Here is a 20627-nt window from a genome sequence, read left to right on the forward strand (position 1 = left end):
ATGCAGGCAGGCACACTGCGCGGGATGCCTTGTGCTTGCACCCTCTGGAAAGTCACAGCCGGGCTCCCATCCATCCATGCAGGCAGGCACACTGCGCGGGATGCCTTGTGCTTGCACCCTCTGGAAGGTCACAGCTGGGCTCCTGTCCATGCAAGAGGGCACACTGTGTGGGGTGCCGTGTGCTTGCACCCTCTGGAAGGTCACAGTTGGGCTCCCATCCATGCAGGCGGGCACACTGTGCTGATGCCTTGTGCTTGCATCCTCTGGAAGGTCACAGCTGGGCTCCCATCCATGCAGGCAGGCACACTGCGCGGGATGCCTTGTGCTTGCATCCTCTGGAAGGTCACAGCCGGGCTCCCATCCATGCAGGCAGGCACACTGCGCGGGATGCCTTGTGCTTGCATCCTCTGGAAGGTCACAGCTGGGCTCCCATCCATGCAGGCAGGCACACTGCGCGGGATGCCTTGTGCTTGCATCCTCTGGAAGGTCACAGCCGGGCTCCCATCCATGCAGGCAGGCACACTGCGCGGGATGCCTTGTGCTTGCATCCTCTGGAAAGTCACAGCCGGGCTCCCATCCATGCAGGCAGGCACACTGCGCGGGATGCCTTGTGCTTGCACTTTAGCACGGAGTCACTCGTCTATGCAGATAAAAAGTCGAGTTTGTTTGTCTCTGTGGTACTGCTAAGGCAAAAGGCCTCCTGCATCTGCTCAGTTCTGCCACGCTTGTTCATGGGCGGGAGCACAGACAGACACACCCTTCCACAGGTGCTTGTTGAGGAGGTTTGGGGGTCCCAGCACTGGATTGGTGGGGGGAGAGGTACGGGGATACTGAGATATGTACTCATTGGGGGGCATTTTCCCATCAGGCTTATTTTAATAAACATGGTACTTTATTGGCTCAGATCACAGTCACATGCCTACGTGTGTTTAGTGTAGTGCATGTTTGTTTGCCTAGGGTCAATTCAACCACTTGCTGACCGCCCACTACCTATGGGCGGCGGCAAAGTGGTGTGCAGAATGACCGCAATACGCCTGTCGGCAGCGGCTCATTCTGCACTAAGTTGCTGGGGATTGCGCGCTGAGTGCACGTGCATTCGCCGGCAATAGGCTCCGCCCACCTGCGACGTCAACTCGCCGGCCGTTCGGAAGCGCTGGCGGGTTGTTAACCCCTCGATCGGCGCAAATAAAGCGTATATTACGCTTTGTAATGTATACAAAGCGTATTATACAGGCTGTCTCCTGCTCTGGTGGTCCCAGTGATCGAGGGACCACCAGGGCAGGTTGCAGCCACCCTAGTCTGCACAACGCCACACTGATACTGCCCCCCCTGCCCTCTGATCGCCCACAGCACCCCTCAGACCCCCCTGCCCACCCCCTAGACCCCTGTTTGCACCCAATCACCCCCCTAATCACCCATCAATCACTCCCTGTCACTATCTGTCAATGCTATTTTTAGCATAGGTCCTAAACTGCCCCCTGGGGGCTACTGATCACCCCCACACCCTCAGATCCTCCCCAGACCCCCCCCCCCCCGTGTACTGTATACAGCTATTCTCCCCTGTAATCACCCACTGATCGCCTGTCAATCACCCCCTGTCACCACCTGTCGCTGCCACCCATCAGATCAGCCTCTAACCTGCCGCTTGTGGGCACTCACACCCTCAGATTGCCCGCAGACCCACCCTCAGATCACCTCCGAAAGTGCATTGTTTACATCTGCTCTCCCCTCTAATCACCCATGAATCACCTCCTGTCACCCCCTAGCACACCTACCCATCAGATCAGGCCCTAATTTGCCCCGTGTGGGCTCCTGATCACTTGGCCAAACCCTCAGATCCCCCTCAGACCCCCTTCCGATCACCTCCCCAGTGCATTGATTGCATCGATTCTTCCCTATAATCACCCCCTGAGACAACCATCAATCACCTCATGTCACCCCCTAGTACACCTACCCATCAGATCAGGCCCTAATCTGCCCCCTGCAGGCTTCTGATCACCCGGCCAACACCTCACCCGCCCCACCGCAGTGACATAATTTTTTTTTGTCTGATCACTGCTGGTCTCTACGACTTAATTGTGGCTGAGACCAACCGTTATGCCACACAATACGCAACCGCCAATCCAAGAAGTTACCATGCCCAGCCTTTTCGGTGGAAACCACTCCAAAGTTTCCGAACATAACATTTTTTTAAGGGCCTTCTCCTTAACATGGGTCTAGTCAAAAATAATGTATTGCGGTCTTATTGGTCTATGCACCCAATACATCACATGCCCATGTTCTCTGCTGCCATGTCCAGGTCACAATTTGAGAACATCCTGCGCTTCCTGCACTTCAGTGCCAATACAACCTGTCATCTAAGAGGCCACCCTGCTTGTGACAAAAAATAAAATCTTCTATGAACTCACCATACACCTAACAGAATACCTTGGGGTGTCTTCTTTCTAAAATGGGGTCACTTGTGGGGTTCCTGTACTGCCCTGGCATTTTAGGAGCCCTAAAGCGTGAGGAGTAGTCTAGAAACCAAATGCCTCAAAGTGACCTGTGAATAGGGCGTTGGGCCCCTTTGCACACCTAGGCTGGAAAAAAGTGTCACATGTGGTATCGCTGTACTCAGGAGAAGTAGTATAATGTGTTTTGGGGTGTATTTTTTTATTTTTTTAAACACAATTGTCCATTTACAGAGATATTTCTCCCACCCAGCATAGGTATGTGTAAAAATACACCCCAAAACACATTATACTACTTCTCCTGAGTACGGCGATACCACATGTGTGACACTTTTTTGCAGCCTAGGTGCGCTAACGGGCTCAACGTCCTATGAGTACCTTTAGGATTTCACAGGTCATTTTGAGGCATTTGGTTTCTAGTCTACTCCTTACGGTTTAGGGCCCCTAAAATGCCAGGGCAGTATAGGAACCCCACAAGTGACCCCATTTTAGAAAGAAGACACCCCAAGGTATTTCGTTAGTAGTATGGTGCGTTCATAGAAGATTTTATTTTTTATCACAAGTTAGTGGAAAATGACACTTTGTGAAAAAAAACAATAAAAGTCAATTTCCGTTAACTTGTGACAAAAAATAAAATCTTCTATGAACTCACCATACTCCTAACAGAATACCTTGGGGTGTCTTTTTTCTAAAATGGGGTCACTTGTGGGGTTCCTATACTGCCCTGGCATTTTAGGGGCCCTAAAGCGTAAGGAGTAGTCTAGAAACCAAATGCCTCAAAATGACCTGTGAAATCCTAAAGGTACTCATAGGACATTGGGCCCCTTAGCGCACCTAGGCTGCAAAAAAGTGTCACACATGTGGTATCGCCGTACTCAGGAGAAGTAGTATAATGTGTTTATACACAGAGAAATCTCTCTGTAAATGGACAATTGTGTGTGAAAAAATCAAAAAAATCTCATTTACAGAGATTTTTCTCCCACCCAGCATGGGTATGTGTAAAAATACACCCCAAAACACATTATACTATTTCTCTAGAGTATGGTGATACCACGTGTGACTCCTTTTTGCAGCCTAGGTGCGCTAAGGGGCCCAAAGTCCTATGAGCACCTTTAGGCTTTACAGGGGTGCTTACAATTTAGCACCCCCCAAAATGCCAGGACAGTAAACACACCCCACAAATGACCCCATTTTGGAAAGTAGACACTTCAAGGTATTCAGAGAGGGGCATGGCGAGTCCGTGGCAGATTAAATTTTTTTTGTCACAAGTTAGCAGAAATGGAAATTTATTTATTTATTTTGCCACAAAGTGTCATTTTCCGCTAACTTGTGACAAAAAATAAAATCTTCTATGAACTCACCATGCCTCTCAGTGAATATTTTGGGATGTCTTCTTTCCAAAATGGGGTCATTTGGGGGGTATGTATACTATCCTGGAATTCTAGCGCCTCATGAAACATGACAGGTGGTCAGAAAAGTCAGAGATGCTTAAAAATGGGAAAATTCACTTTTTGCACCATAGTTTGTAAACGCTATAACTTTTACCCAAACCAATAAATATACACTTATTGGATTTTTTTTTAATCAAAGACATGTAGCACAATAAATTTGGACAAAAATGTATACAGAAATTTTACTTTATTTGACAAATTTTATCACAAAGTTAAAAAAATCATTTTTTTTTTACAAAATGTATGTCTTTTTTGATGAATATAATAAAAACTAAAAATCGCAGCAGCAATCAAATAGCACCAAAAGAAAGCTGTATTAGGGACAAGAAAAGGACGTAAAATTCATTTAGATGGTAGGTTGTATGACCGAGCAATAAACCATGAAAGCTGCAGTGGTCTGAATGGAAAAAAAAGGCTCTGGTCCTCAAGGGTGAAAATACTGTGGTTTTCAAGTGGTTAAGGAGGGGGGGGGGGGAAATAAAAAAAAAATACCTGTGTTTTTTTTTTTTTTATTGATTAAAAAATACAAATCGCAGCAGCAATCAAATACTACCAAAAGAGAGCACTATTGGTGAGAATAAATAAAAAGTAAACACAACACAAGAGCCCAGATGTTTGTGCCTGAGTGGCTGAGGGGTGGCCTATACTGCTGATACGCAGTCCGGCCTTCTAGGCCGCATCTTCCGGTGAGTCATTTCATATTGGGGGGAGGTTGTGTATGCACCCTACCTGTATTGATCTGAAGTAAGCCTTGCCTCGACTGCAATAAGGACTGGACTTTAGAGCGCTTGCCTTATTTACTTTAGAACTATTTATGCTACTACACAGTTAGCTAGGAAGCGCCCCACTTGGTTATAAAGTGTTTGTTCATTGTCCACTATTCATGTGCTACTAATTGTATTCTATTCACTGTAACTTTGGCTTGGTTGTAGTGCTGTACTAACGGTCCGTGAGCACTTGTACTGTGTGATTGGTTTACTATTAGTGAGAAGAAAAGGAGGTAAAATTCATTTGTGTGCTAAGTTGTATGACAGAGCAATAAACTGCTGAAGTTGTGAACTGTCAGAGTGTGGGAAAGTGGGGTAAACTGACTTTAGCAGATAATAGCAAAGCCCTCGTATATCCTAGAAACACCCAGTATTCGGGGTATGTTAAGGAGAACAGTGGGAAAATAGGAACAAAAGACTTTGTAGTTTTAGAGAAAATAGGTTTTAAAGTTTCAATAAAAGTATATATTTAAATGCGGTTAAATTACACATAATGTACAAGGGGGGGGGGGGGGGGGGGCATTTATATGGATACACCTTAATAAAATGGGAATGGTTGGTGATATTAACTTCCTGTTTGTGGCACATTAGTATATGTGAGGGGGGAAACTTTTCAAGATGGGTGGTGACCGTGGCGGCCATTTTGAAGTCAGCCATTTTGAATCCAACTTTTTTTTTTTTCAATAGGAAGAGGGTCATGTGACACATCAAACTTATTGGGAATTTCACAAGGAAAACAATGGTGTGCTTGGTTTTACAGTAACTTTATTCTTTCATGAGTTATTTACAAGTTTCTGACCACTTATAAAATATGTTGTTCAATGTGCTGCCCATTGTGTTGGATTATCAATGCAATCCTCTTCTCCCACTCCTCACACACTGATAGCAACACTGCAGGAGAAATGCCAGCACAGGCTTCCAGTATCCGTACCCTCTCCTCCCACTCCTCACACACTGATAGCAACACTGCAGGAGAAATGCCAGCACAGGCTTCCAGTATCCGTACCCTCTTCTCCCACTCTTCACACACTGATAGCCACACTGCAGGAGAAATGCCAGCACAGGCTTCCAGTATCCGTATCCTCTTCTCCCACTCCTCACACACTGATAGTAACACCGCAGGAGAAATGCTAGTACAGGCTTCCAGTATCCGTACCCTCTTCTCCCACTCCTCACACACTGATAGCAACACTGCAGGAGAAATGCCAGCACAGGCTTCCAGTATCCGTATCCTCTTCTCCCACTTCTCACACACTGATAGCAACACTGCAGGAGAAATGCCAGCACAGGCTTCCAGTATCCGTACCCTCTTCTCCCACTCTTCACACACTGATAGCCACACTGCAGGAGAAATGCCAGCACAGGCTTCCAGTATCCGTATCCTCTTCTCCCACTCCTCACACACTGATAGTAACACCGCAGGAGAAATGCTAGTACAGGCTTCCAGTATCCGTACCCTCTTCTCCCACTCCTCACACACTGATAGCAACACTGCAGGAGAAATACTAGCACAGGCTTCCAGTATCCATACCCTCTTCTCCCACTCTTCACACACTGATAGCCACACTGCAGGAGAAATGCCAGCACAGGCTTCCAGTATCCGTATCCTCTTCTCCCACTCCTCACACACTGATAGTAACACCGCAGGAGAAATGCTAGTACAGGCTTCCAGTATCCGTACCCTCTTCTCCCACTCCTCACACACTGATAGCAACACTGCAGGAGAAATACTAGCACAGGCTTCCAGTATCCATACCCTCTTCTCCCACTCCTCACACACTGATAGCCACACCGTAGGAGAAATGCTAGCACAGGCTTCCAGTATCCGTACCCTCTTCTCCCACACTTCACACACTGATAGCAACACTGCAGGAGAAATGCTAGCACAGGCTTCCAGTATCCGTACCCTCTTCTCTCACTCCTCACACACTGATAGTAACACCGCAGGAGAAATGCCAGCACAGGCTTCCAGTATCCGTACCCTCTTCTCCCACTCCTCACACACTGATAGCAACACCACAGGAGAAATGCCAGCACAGGCTTCCAGTATCTGTACCCTCTTCTCCCACTCCTCACACACTGATAGCAACCCCGCAGGAGAAATGCCAGCACAGGCTTCCAGTATCCGTACCCTCTTCTCCCACTCCTCACACACTGATAGCAGCACCGCAGGAGAAATGCTAGCACAGGCTTCCAGTATCCGTACCCTCTTCTCCCAATCTTCGCACACTGATAGTAACACTGCAGGAGAAATGCTAGCACAGGCTTCCAGTATCTGTACCCTCTTCTCCCACTCCTCACACACTGATAGCAACACCGCAGGAGAAATGCTAGCACAGGCTTCCAGTATCCGTACCCTCTTCTCCCACTCCTCACACACTGATAGCAACACCGCAGGAGAAATGCTAGCACAGGCTTCCAGTATCCGTACCCTCTTCTCCCACTCCTCACACACTGATAGTAACACCGCAGGAGAAATGCTAGCACAGGCTTCCAGTATCCGTACCCTCTTCCCCCACTCCTCACACACTGATAGCAACACCGCAGGAGAAATGCAAGCACAGGCTTCCAGTATCTGTACCCTCTTCTCCCACTCCTCACACACTGATAGTAACACCGCAGGAGAAATACTAGCACAGGCTTCCAGTATCCGTACCCTCTTCTCCCACTCCTCACACACTGATAGTAACACCGCAGGAGAAATGCTAGCACAGGCTTCCAGTATCCGTACCCTCTTCTCCCACTCCTCACACACTGATAGTAACACCGCAGGAGAAATGCCAGCACAGGTTTCTAGTATCCGTCCCCTCTTCTCCCACTCCTCACACACTGATAGCAACACCGCAGGAGAAATGCTAGCACAGGCTTCCAGTATCCGTACCCTCTTCTCCCACTCCTCACACACTGATAGGAACACCGCAGGAGAAATGCTAGCACAGGCTTCCAGTATCCGTACCCTCTTCTCTCACTCCTCACACACTGATTGTAACACCGCAGGAGAAATGCTAACACAGGCTTCCAGTATCCGTACCCTCTTCTCTCACTCCTCACACACTGATTGTAACACCGCAGGAGAAATGCTAGCACAGGCTTCCAGTATCCATACCCTCTTCTCCCACTCTTCACACACTGATAGTAACACCGCAGGAGAAATGCTAGCACAGGCTTCTAGTATCCGTACCCTCTTCTCCCACTCCTCACACACTGATAGCAACACTGCAGGAGAAATGCCAGCACAGGCTTCCAGTATCCGTACCCTCTTCTCCCACTCTTCACACACTGATAGTAACACCGCAGGAGAAATGCTAGCACAGGCTTCCACTATCCGTAGTTTCAGGTGCTGCACATTTCGTATCTTCACAGCATAGACAATTGCCTTCAGATGACCCCAAAGATAAAAGTTTAAGGGGGTCAGATCAGGAGACCTTGGGGGCCATATACAAAATACAAATACATATACAAACAGGAAGTTGATATCACCAACCATTCCCATTTTATTTAGGTGTATCGATATAAATGGCCCACCCTGTATAAACCTATCAGTAATGTAAATTTACATATATGAAAACAAAGAGCAGTGGATTTCATGACAGGGTTTCCTGGTGGTGATTACACAGTGAGTACTGACCACCTGGATACCCTGTGGAAATGTGGCAACGCTTTGGCTGGGGATCGCTATACATCTGCAATATGGCTAGATAAGGATCCCTGGCAACTTTACCTATTTGTTGGACCATTAAAACATTTTTGTTCAGAATTTGGGAAATAAATAAAATGACTTGGGGTCCCCCCTCTCGAGCCTGTTTAACCCCTTGTCCCTCATGCAGGCTGGGATAGCCAGAATGCTGAGCCCCGGCCGCGGGCTTTGTACCCTGAGCTATGCCAGCCCGCATGGTCCATGGAATGGGGGGGCGGGGCTCTGGAGGAGAGGGCCGGCTAAGCCTCACCCGGTACCCTTGTCCAATCCATGGGGCTCTTCCCCACCTCCAGTGCCCCAGGAGGAATTGGGGCCATCATGGTGGCATCTGGAAGGGGACCCCCTTTTTGACATCTGCTACAATAAGCAAAACATGCTTTAACCACTTGCCGACCGCACACTCATACCGTGCGGCGGCAAAGTGGTAGCTGGAGGACCAGCGACGCGCATCTTTGTCGCCAGGTGCCTCCCTAATTAGGGAAGGCCGCTCGCGCGAGCGGCCGTTTGCTGTTAGATCACGGAGCTGGTCTCCGTGAATAGCCTGCGAACCGCTGTTCGCGGCTCGCAGACTAAATGTAAACGCTTGTCTCCTTTGTTTACATTGAACGGCGCTGCTGCGCAGCAGCGCCGTAAGGCAGATCGGCGATCCCCGGCCAATCAGCGGCCGGGGATCACCGCCATGTGACAGAGGACATCCTGTCACAGGCTGCACAGGACGGATAGCGTCCTGTGCAGCCCCGACCACCAGGGGGGACAGGTAGGAGAGGGAGGGGGGAATTTCGCCACGGAGGGGGGCTTTGAGGTGCCCCCCCCCCCCGCAACATGCCAGCCAGCAGGAGTGATCAGACCCCCCCCTGCACATCATCCCCATAGGGGGGAAAAAGGGGGGGGGGGCGATCTGATCGCTCAGCATACACCCTGATCTGTGCTGGGGGCTGCAGAGCCCACCCAGCACAGATCACAAAAAACAGCGCTGGTCCTTAAGGGGGGTTAAAGGATGGGTCCTCAAGTGGTTAAAAGAGCGCACTGAAACTCGCACCAACGCATGCGTTTTTATCCTGCGCTTTTACACATTTCTGAACGCCCCGAATGGGAACGAAGCCTAAAGTATTTGAATATTCTAAATTAATAATAAATACTTACCTTTAGTAAATGTTTCTACGCCAATATCCTCTCATTACCTTGATTGAAGATCTCCGCCATTTGCCGCTGCATACGCCGCTCCCCTTTCCATACCCTGAAAATTTGGTGTTTCTAAGACAATCGGCGGCTTTGCTATTAACCACTAAAGGCGGCAGCCATTAATTATAACGTTAAATGCGGATGCGAACTTTGGACAGGGATGCTCGCATTAAATGCAACGAGCGAGCGGTAGAAGTTCACCGTGAACTGTTTTCCCAGCTATCTACTCTGCCAACACTACTTACTGCATTTTTCAGATAAGCACTTGATTCCCTGAAAGACTGAACGCTAAATGGGATGTAAATGTGTTTTATGGTGGCACAGTCAATAACTAGTTATCATCCCGGAGGCAGTTTATTTATCCCCCCTTTGGACTTCATCTAAGTCTCAGTGGCGTAAATATACTTACCTCGCCAGGATAGCCTGCTGCGCGCGCTAGTGCATGCGTTCTCGTCGCCGCCCCTTAGTACACTGATCAGTGAATGGGAGCACAGTTCATTGACAAAAGTGAAAATATAGCATACAGGCGTTACTTCTGTAACGCATGTATTAAGTACATAGGAGGAATAAAGTGGAGGGGGGACCTCTTGTGGCCATATATACCCCATGAATTAACATCTTACCTCCGTTCCCATAGTTGCCAAAATAAAACACTTTTATTAAAAAAAGACATTTTAAAAAAAATAGTTACCGTAGAGATTCAACTTTCTTAATATGTATGTCATGAGGGTATATTACTATTATTTTTGCAAATAAGGGCTTGTATTTCGTGACAGACGCAAAACTGAAAAATTACACCTTTATTTCCAAATAAAATTTTGTTGACATATATTCTGATAGGGACATAATTGAAATGGTGTAATAACCAGGACAAATAGGCAAATAAAATACATGTTCTTCAGTGAAATGGTTAAGCGCTCTTCTGTGCCTGTTTCTTTTTAAACACAGCGAATATGTCATATAATGAAAAAGCCCCCCCTTCGGGGAAAGACTCACCAGACTTCTAGGCCTCCAAGGCCAATGCTCGCATTCGGGGTATTGGCCACTCCGCAGCCTCTCTGGCAGTCCTCTCTCGGCTATTCCCAGTCTGTGTAATCAAAAAACGAATTCCACATCGCGTAAAAGTGTACCAGTTTATTTAAAAAATGGTTAAAAACAGATCAGTGGTGTATAACCACTCATTGGGTCAGAAAACTTCATCAAGAAAATGAAAAACAGCCAGCCCCTTGTTTGACAAACTACCTGATTCCAGGTACAGGGGTATGCAGAGATGAGATGCACTAAGCTTGTGACAAGGCGCACGCCTCTGTCATCTAGCGTCCCTCTCCGCAATATCTTACTGGCTAGTGCTCTAAAAGATACCAAGCCACGGAGTGACGTCATAGCGCACGACGCTCGCTGGACGCGGCGGGATAGTCTGTGTGCAGTAGGCTCGGTATCTTTTAGAGCACTAGCCAGTAAGATATTGCGGAGAGGGATGCTAGATGACAGAGGCGTGCGCCTTGTCACAAGCTTAGTGCATCTCACCTCTGCATACCCCTGTACCTGGAATCAGGTAGTTTGTCAAACAAGGGGCTGGCTGTTTTTAATTTTCTTGATGAAGTTTTCTGACCCAATGAGTGGTTATACACCACTGATCTGTTTTTAACCATTTTTTAAATAAACTGGTACACTTTTACGCGATGTGGAATTCGTTTTTTGATTACACAGACTGGGAATAGCCGAGAGAGGACTGCCAGAGAGGCTGCGGGGTGGCCAATACCCCGAATGCGAGCATTGGCCTTGGAGGCCTAGAAGTCTGGTGAGTCTTTCCCCGAAGGGGGGGCTTTTTCATTATATGACATATTCGCTGTGTTTAAGAAGGAACAGGCAGAGAAGAGCGCTTAACCATTTCACTGAAGAACTCTATTTTGATGGTTGCACGCATCTAGGAAGAGCGCTCCCACATGATAACCATTATATGAGCAAGGACATTATACATGTGGTTACTACCTGCCAATGTGTTTTATTTAGAATTTAGCACCTGTAATATGAATGTTTGATGAATGTTTGATTCATTATCTTTTATAAAATTTTAGAGGTGACCTACTTAACACCCGACTCAGCATATGAGCGCATATGAGCGCAGTATCAGGGTGCTCCCACACCGCCGTCCTCTGCTTTCTCTGTCCGCCGGTACCGGGTCCCGTCACTTCCGCCAGTCGGCCAGTCGGCGGGCAGACGCGACCAATATTCCACATCACAGGGGCTCCCTCCTTAGCCTTACGCGTGCCGTGCGTAAGGCCATGGAGGGAGCCCCTGTTCATGCGGAAAATTGGCCGCGTCCGCCGGAAGTGACGGGACCCGGTACCGCCGATAGAGGAGGCGGAGGACGGCGGCGTGGGAGCGATCCAGGTTTATGGGGCTGGAGGAAGCCCCAGGTATGTATAAAAGCTTTCTCTATTTTTTAGATAGCTTCCTCTCTGGTTCCCTTTAATTACAGTAGCAAGTATTATTTTAAAATTATAATGGCTGAAAACTGAGAAATAATGATTTTTTCCATTTTTTTTTTTCTTATTATTCTCGTTAAAATGCTGTTAGAATTAAATAATTTTAGCAAAATGTACCACCCAAAAATAGCCTAATTGGTGGCAAAAAAACAAGATCTAGATCATTTTGGTGGGAAAAGTAGTGATAAAGTTATTTGTGAATTAAAGGGATGATCGCTGAAATGTGAAAATTGCTCTGGTCCATAAAGGAAAAAACAAAACCCATTAGTGGTGAACTAGTTAAATCTTTTGTGCAACAAGCATCTGAATTTGACCTGCACCACACCGTCTTCTGCATATCTGCAGCTCAGACATGCAATGTAGACCCAGTGTGAGAACTTTCCTACAAATATGACTCCTGTTCTGGGTCCACCATCTAAGCAGCTTATTTCAGCTCTGTGTAATATGATAATGCCACCCTCAGCCAGCCCCTGTGCTGCCTCCCCCCGGACGGCCTGGGGGAGCGATGTAGGGAATTGTTCAGAGGATGAGTGGGATTTGACACTGGATAGAGTACTGTACTTATACGTTATACACCAGCCTACCTTATTCCGGTATGCATATTCAAATTTACACCTGGCACGCTACCTAACTGCCACAGCTGCTTCACAAAAAGAGGTTCCTCTTTACACATGATGTGGCCTGTCCTCAGGTTATCACATATTGGGCGCAAGTCATCTATTTCCTCAATGACTATATGGGCTGCCCCAAAGGTGGGCCTCCTTTATATATTTCCCCAATCCTTTACTGGAAAATTCCTGATACAATTTGCTATAGAGACGCGTCACATAGCTCGCTAACTCCTCACCAAGTGTTGGAGACTTACCACAGCGCCATCGTGCACTGAGTGGGTCAGGTCTGTGAATCGGATGCTTCCCCTCCACAAGGCAGTATATCACCGCAGAGGTACCCAATCTAATGTGACCAAATCTGCTCTACCTGGATAAATTCCCCACACACTAAGTTATAATATATCCCCTATACTGAGTACCCATCACTGTTATTAATCTCCAGCTGACGTCCGAGCTCCTTCATATTACTGGTGGTTGTTTTGTATCCTCTAAGGCCTAGGTTCTCAACGTGTGGTACGCGTACCCCAGGGGGTACTTCTGATGGTTCCAGGGGGTACTCAGGCTTGATATACTTAACCAAGTATAACAAATTTAGAGTTTTTGAAAATTATAAATCTTATTTAACCTCCCTGGCGGTAAACCCGTGCTGAGCACGGGCTATGCCGCGCAGGAGGATTTCTCAGGCCCTGCTGGGCCGATTTGCATACTTTTTTTTTTGCAACACGCAGCTAGCACTTTGCTAGCTGCGTGTGCACTCTGAATGCCGCCGCTCCGCGCCGATTAACCGCCGCCGCTCGCGCCGCCGCCCCCCCCCTAGACCCAGTGCGCTGCCTGGCCAATCAGTGCCAGGCAGCACTGAGGGGTAGATCGGGACTCCCAATGACGTCATAACGTCGATGACGTCATGCTGCCTGTCGCCATGGCGACGGGGGAAGCCCTCTAGGAAATCCCGTTCTTTGAACGGGATTTCCTGATTGGAGATCGCCGGAGGCGATCGAAGAGGGCGGGGGGATGCCGCTGCACTGCGGCTATCATGTAGCGAGCCCTGGCCCCTGCCCCCTGGCGGTTTTTAACAGACTGCCAGGGGGGGTTAACCTCCCTGGCAATCTATTAGAAACCGCCATGGGGCAGCGCAGCACTATGTTTTAAATTTATTTTATTTTTTTTAAATCATGTAGCAAGCCTAGGGAACTGCGGCGATCGAGCGCAGAGCGGCGGCGATCGGAATGCACACGCAGCTAGCAAAGTGCTAGCTGCGTGTTGCAAAAAAAAAGTGAACAAATCGGCCCAGCAGGGCCTGAGAAATCCTCCTGCACGGCATAGTCTGAGCTCAGCTCGGGCTTACCGCCAGGGAGGTTAAACAACACCAAATTAGGTGTTTTAGCTAATTAAAAAAAATAGTAAATGCTTGGAAATGATTTAGAACCAATTATCATGTAATACGATTAAATATATATTTGTCAAGGGGTACTTGTGATAATGTTTACTATACTAGGGGGTACTTGTTAAGTATAGGGTTTTCAAAGGGGTACATACCAATAAAATGTTGTTAAACACTGCTCTAAGGCAACTGTTGATGTTTATGGCTGTTTTATAGTTTTTATATATATCTTAAAGTAGGCCAAGTGCTTGACGTTTATATGTATCCTGATGTGCCTATTCCAGGCCTCTAATGTATCATCTGACACTTTGTTGTACTCTCTCACTAATGTGTATTTGCCTTACTTCTTCAATAAACTTGGCTACTTTAAAAATAAATGTTTAATGGTTGTAATTAAGCAAATTTCCTCATTAAAGATGCTGTTATCCTGTTCTTACTACATCATCATGTCTGTTACTCTGTGTGAGGTTGTGTTCCCCTTTAGACTATCATTTGCATTGCCTGGCGGAGGGACTTTGCACTACTATTTAAAATAGACCTGAACTCAGATCTTCCTCTCTGCTCTAAAAGATAAGCAACAGCACAATAACATTTGTTTTCCTTCTTTCCTGTGCAAGAGTTCAGGTCGAATTTAAGCAGACATCTGTTGATTGTAATTAAGGCTATGACTAAGAGCTAATTTCTGTCCTGCACATGCTATATTATCTATTCCTTGATGTTCTGCTTTTATCAATAAAGACAATGTAAGTGCATCCTTGGTGAGCAGAGCGGTCTCCTGTGAAGGAATGTTGGATATGAGTGTTGGCTGCTGGGACCTGGCTCCCCTCGGAAGGTATGGTGGCTGAGCGGTGTATGTACATATACATGTACTACTTTTTATACTTACCTGAGACTTCCTCCAGCCCCATGCAGGCCTTGGGCTCCATCACCGTCCTCCCCGGCCGCTCCGTTCCTCCTCCGTCTCACCCGGTACATTTCCCAGCCACCCTCCACTGCATCATACACAACTAATGCCAGTGAGGGCATGACAGGAGGTTGGTGTGAAGCTGCAGGCTCCGGGCATAGTACATAGGCATGCTGCCAGCTAGTGTAGGATTGCCCAGGTACGGTATCACGCTGATGAGCTGTTGGTTAGTTACTGCAGTCACTAGGAAGCCCTGTTTTATAACAGAAGAGTACAGACAGTCCCTGTATTTATGCAGAGGCAGCTGACAGCCTGATTAGGATTGCTTGATATATAATATGCCCCTCCCCCCAGCACCTCCTGTCAGATATGTAGTTGGGGATTGATGTGAGCGCAGACTGTTTATCTTTAATTTTAACCTATATTATCCTGACTACTCCTAGTCTGCTGCAGACATGCTTCTATGTCAGTACATGGCTCCCTGTAAGCACCTGTTAGAGCAGCCTGTGGGCAGCTAGGAGTCCTCTGCTGGGTGGAGCAGGGGGTGAAAGGGACATGAAGACACAGGCTTGTTCCCCATCCCAACAGAATGGACCAAATTCTGGGTCACCCCTGTCTTCTCTGTTAGAGAAGTGCATCACTGAATGAAGCAGGAAGAGGAAGTGAAATGCATGGCCATTGCAAGAGGCTCCTCCAGAGGGGTCATAGCACGACTTTGTTGGAAGTCGTCTGGCTTAAAGGCATGCCCATGAGAGGTGCTCGGAGTCCCTTTAATGGTGAATTTTGGAAGAGGACCCCAGAGCCAGATATGTAGCACCAGCAGGGGTGCAGCTCGGCCCAGGCAATCCAATCGGCTGCTTGGGCCCTCACCCACAGCAGGGGCTGCCCTGTCTGTGACTTGTATGGCCACAGCTCAAACACAGACCACAGATCAGTGCAACATTAACGGAGAGGAGAGCAGCGTAGCGACCAGGGAGTACACGTTGGATGTGGAAGTGAGGTCATTGCTCACTTCCTGCATTGGAAGTGTGCTGCATGATTACTGTGCACTGCGCTCCTCTCTTTGGATCACCACTGATCTGCAGGCCTGTGAGTGTTGGGGGTGGGGAGGCAGCAGGAAGCTACATACCCCCTCTGATACCAATGCCCTTTTGGGGTGGTGGGGACACCTGCTACCTGTTACTATGGGACAAGGGGCCTCTGACTGGGGAAGGGCCACAAACTGTGTGCTGCTTGGGGCCACAAAAGCCTCAGCAGCACCCCTCTGCACCAATTCGCAAAATTATCAAATATTTTTGTTAAACATATTGGCAAGACAATAAAATAAAAAGCAGGAGGGGGAGGGGCAGAGGGGGGAACATGGCTAATAAAAATGATAGCGGTTGGAGTAGGCAATATTGGGCTATATTGCTCTGTAGAACAATTGAGCATACACCAGGATAGGAAACACTGCAATGTAGCAATCTGGATGTACTGGTATACCTAAAAAGCACTTTTTTTCAGACAAAAAAAAATTGCAGTGATTTGGTCCAAGAAATTTGTAAATAAATGTTGGGGGCGGGAAATACAGGGACAAAAACCCCAGTGATGAAGTGACTTGTGCCCAACAACCAAACAATTCAATTTATAATGGCACATCAGTATTCCATATACTGTATATATACATAATGCTAATCAATACACAATTCATATGCCATACATTTTGAATAAATAAACAGGATGTCTCATCAATATTCCAATCAATAATCAATCCATATGTCCTATGAGGGGAATAAATAAACAGGACACCCACTAATAAACATAGCTAGCAGATTTAGTCGATCTAACATGCATAGGGCTCAATTCACAAAAGGGTGATAACTCAGCACACCTAAAAGCTTTTACTGATCGGGTTGCAAAGTTTAGAAATGTGTGCAAAACTTCACACCGGGCGCGATCAAAACTTTGCACCCAGTGTGACGTTTTGTTTGCACTCGGTGTTACATTTTGCGCAGAGCTAAACTTTGCGCGCGATCAATAAAAGCTTTGGGCGTGCTAACTAAGTTTGCACCCTTTTGTGAATCAAGCCCTTAGAGGCTTCACTATTTATGTTTAAAATCGTCCCATTTGTGAAACATACCAAGGACTGGTTGCACAACTGAGCCAAGTAGCAGGTGCAGCGGTGCATCCGCCGGACCACAAGCTGACTCTTCAAGCATTGCGTTACAAAGACCAGCACACTATAAACTGAAAATCCGAAGAAACTTGTTTTATTTGCAATATTTTTTTTTCAGTAGATTGCGGTGACAACACATGTAGATAGCCAGGCATATAACACATCAGTCCAAATGAGTCCATAGACCCTAAATTAGCACAACCTCCGGCTACAAACAAAGCAAGGATAACATATAGCAGCAGCGTTCATATTGCAGATCCTGAGATCAGGCAGTACATGTGTCACCTGGGGGGACAGACACCGGCCAGGAGCTGTATTAGACAATGACAGTTTCCCAAAAAGTTTCTTATCCCAAAACATTTGGAGATATTCGATGGTAAATTCAACAAGCGTTTTGCAATAATGTCAGAGACGTTTTCGCTCCTCTCTGCCATGGACATCTGTACTTGCTGCTCAATTTCACACACATATTGTTACAGTAAGGCTGGGAGCACACTGGTAGTGTTGGGCGAACACCTAGATGTTCGGGTTCGGGCCGAACAGGCCGAACATGGCCGCGATGTTCGGGTGTTCGAGCCGAACTCCGAACATAATGGAAGTCAATGGGGACCCGAACTTTTGTGCTTTGTAAAGCCTCCTTATATGCTACATACCCCAAATTTACAGGGTATGTGCACCTTGGGAGTGGGTACAAGAGGAAAAAAAATTTAGCAAAAAGAGCTTATAGTTTTTGAGAAAATCGATTTTAAAGTTTCAAAGGGAAAACTGTCTTTTAAATGCGGGAAATGTCTGTTTTCTTTGCACAGGTAACATGCTTTTTGTCGGCATGCAGTCATAAATGTAATACATATAAGAGGTTCCAGGAAAAGGGACCGGTAACGCTAACCCAGCAGCAGCACACGTGATGGAACAGGAGGAGGGTGGCGCAGGAGGAGAAGGCCACGCTTTGAGACACAACAACCCAGGCCTTGCATGAGGACAAGAAGCGTGCGGATAGCAATTTGCGTTTTGTCGCCATGCAGTCATAAATTTAATACAGATGAGAGGTTCAATAAACAGGGACCGGAAACGCTAACCCATCACAGATGTTCATTGTTCATGTTACTTGGTTGGGGTCCGGGAGTGTTGCGTAGTCGTTTCCAATCCAGGATTGATTCATTTTAATTTGAGTCAGACGGTCTGCATTTTCTGTGGAGAGGCGGATACGCTGATCTGTGACGATGCCTCCGGCAGCACTGAAACAGCGTTCCGACATAACGCTGGCTGCCGGGCAAGCCAGCACCTCTATTGCGTACATTGCTAGTTTGTGCCAGGTGTCTAGCTTCGATACCCAATAGGTGAAGGGTGCAGATGGATTGTTCAACACAGCTATGCCATCTGACATGTAGTCCTTGACCATCTTCTCCAGGCGATCGGTGTTGGAGGTGGATCTGCACGCTTGCTGTTCTGTGTGCTGCTGCATGGGTGTCAGAAAATGTTCCCACTCCAAGGACACTGCCGATACCATTCCCTTTTGGGCACTAGCTGCGGCTTGTGTTGTTTGCTGCCCTCCTGGTCGTCCTGGGTTTGCGGAAGTCAGTCTGTCGGCGTACAACTGGCTAGAGGAGGGGGAGGATGTCAATCTCCTCTTTAAAGTCTCCACAAGGGCCTGCTGGTATTCTTCCATTTTGACCTGTCAGACTCTTTCTTCAAGCAGTTTTGGAACATTGTGTTTGTACCGTGGATCCAGAAGGGTATAAACCCAGTAATTGGTGTTGTCCAGAATGCGCACAATGCCTGGGTCGCGCTCAATGCAGTCCTAGGCCGAAGAGGTCATAGCCTAGGGTCACAAAAACCTGTTTATTTGGGCTATTTCAATGGTAGTGATGGTGACGTACATAAATCTCAGCCATGGCCGTTAGCAACGTCTGAATTTCACGAAATGTCTCATGCAGGTAGAAGACATATTGTTAGACTTGGGTTCCAAAGATGGGGTCCCTACATCTCTGCAAACCAGAGTTACAGGGGTCCAAAATTGGTAAAATCCCCCATAGACTTCCATTGCCTCCCTATTTCACTTTCCAAAATCTCCCATCTTTTCAAAGGGCAATGGCTCAGCAGTACCAAATTTTCTAGCATTGTAGGGACCCTTAGGGGGAACATGACTGGTGAGTTTCGGGCCCCTAGGCCAAAGAGGTCATAGCCTAGGGTCACAAAAACCTGTTTATTTGGGCTATTTCAATGGTAGTGATGGTGACGTACATAAATCTCAGCTATGGCCGTTAGCAACGTCTGAATTTCACGAAATGTCTCATGCAGGTAGAAGACATATTGTTAGACTTGGATTCCAAAGATGGGGTCCCTACATCTCTGCAAACCAGAGTTACAGGGGTCCAAAATTGGTAAAATCCCCCATTTTCCATGCATCTTATTATTATTATTTTTAGAATCTGCCTTTTTTTAAATTAAAGAATACAGTATCATATGTTATAAAAAAAAAGGAATGCAAAACACGTACCATTGGGCTCATTCATGAAGCTGCGTTGCTATAGCAGCACGAGCTCCATAATCAGCACCGCATTCTAAATTGAAAGACACATGCTACGATTGCTCTTGAAGTGTAAGGAAGTTATGCATTCCTTAAAATGCTACTATGTTCATTTTCTCTGCATTATGCGTTTTTGTATGTGTCTGTGGTTGAGTTTGCTATTTTCATGCATCCACCACCCACATCCAAATCTGCCCTTTCCTGACCTCTGTCACCACCAGACTCCTTATCCATGCCCTCATAATTTCCATAATTTCCCGCCTGGACTACTACAATGCCCTTCTGTCTGGTCTCCCTATGACCAGAATTGACCCGCTGCAGTCTGTTATGAATGTGACAGCCAGAATTATCCACTCCTCCTATCGTTCCACCACGTCAGCCCCCTTCTGTGAATTCCTTCACTGGCTTCCTATCCACTCCAGAATCAGATTCAACATACTGTGTCTGACCTGCTAATCTGTCCACAAAACCTGCCAAACCTACATTTCTGATCTTACTCAGAGGTACACACCTAGCTGCTCACTCTGCTCCTCCAATGAAGACCACCCCCCACATCACCCAGTCCCATGCACACCTCCAGGACTTCTGAAGACCTGCTACAGCACTATGGAACTCCCTATCTCCCTCCATTTGGGTCACACCATCCTTCAACATCTTTAACAATGCCCTCAAAATGCACCTTTTCACCCTGGCCTTTCCACCCTCACTGGTGCTCTAAACCGGCTGCTGAACACTGAACTCTGGTCCCCTAACTTTTGTGTCCCTGCTCCCTACCTCTCCCTCTAGATTGTAAGCCTTCAACAGGGTCCTCCTCCTTGTGTCTCCTACCTGATCACGCATCTCCATCAACATACACCCATCCTATGGATCTGAGGAAACTCAACTTGCCTAATCTTCATGCACCCATCCAGTGACTAAGCATTACCTTGCACTCATACTGTGCTGCGTGATCTGGTTTTTATGTATTCCTGTATTGTATAATTGTTGTATGTCACCCCTAAGTATTGTCTGTA

At 47.1% G+C, this 20627-nt stretch overlaps 1 protein-coding gene across 2 annotated transcripts in view; it reads left to right on the forward strand.

Annotated features, from left to right (window-relative positions):
- Window positions 1-20627, forward strand: part of LOC137524111 (zinc finger protein 850-like) — a 106867-nt gene that overhangs the window by 72514 nt on the left and 13726 nt on the right. The window lies entirely within an intron of this gene.

Source organism: Hyperolius riggenbachi, chromosome 7 (assembly GCF_040937935.1).
Source record: "Hyperolius riggenbachi isolate aHypRig1 chromosome 7, aHypRig1.pri, whole genome shotgun sequence".
NCBI lineage: Eukaryota > Metazoa > Chordata > Amphibia > Anura > Hyperoliidae > Hyperolius > Hyperolius riggenbachi.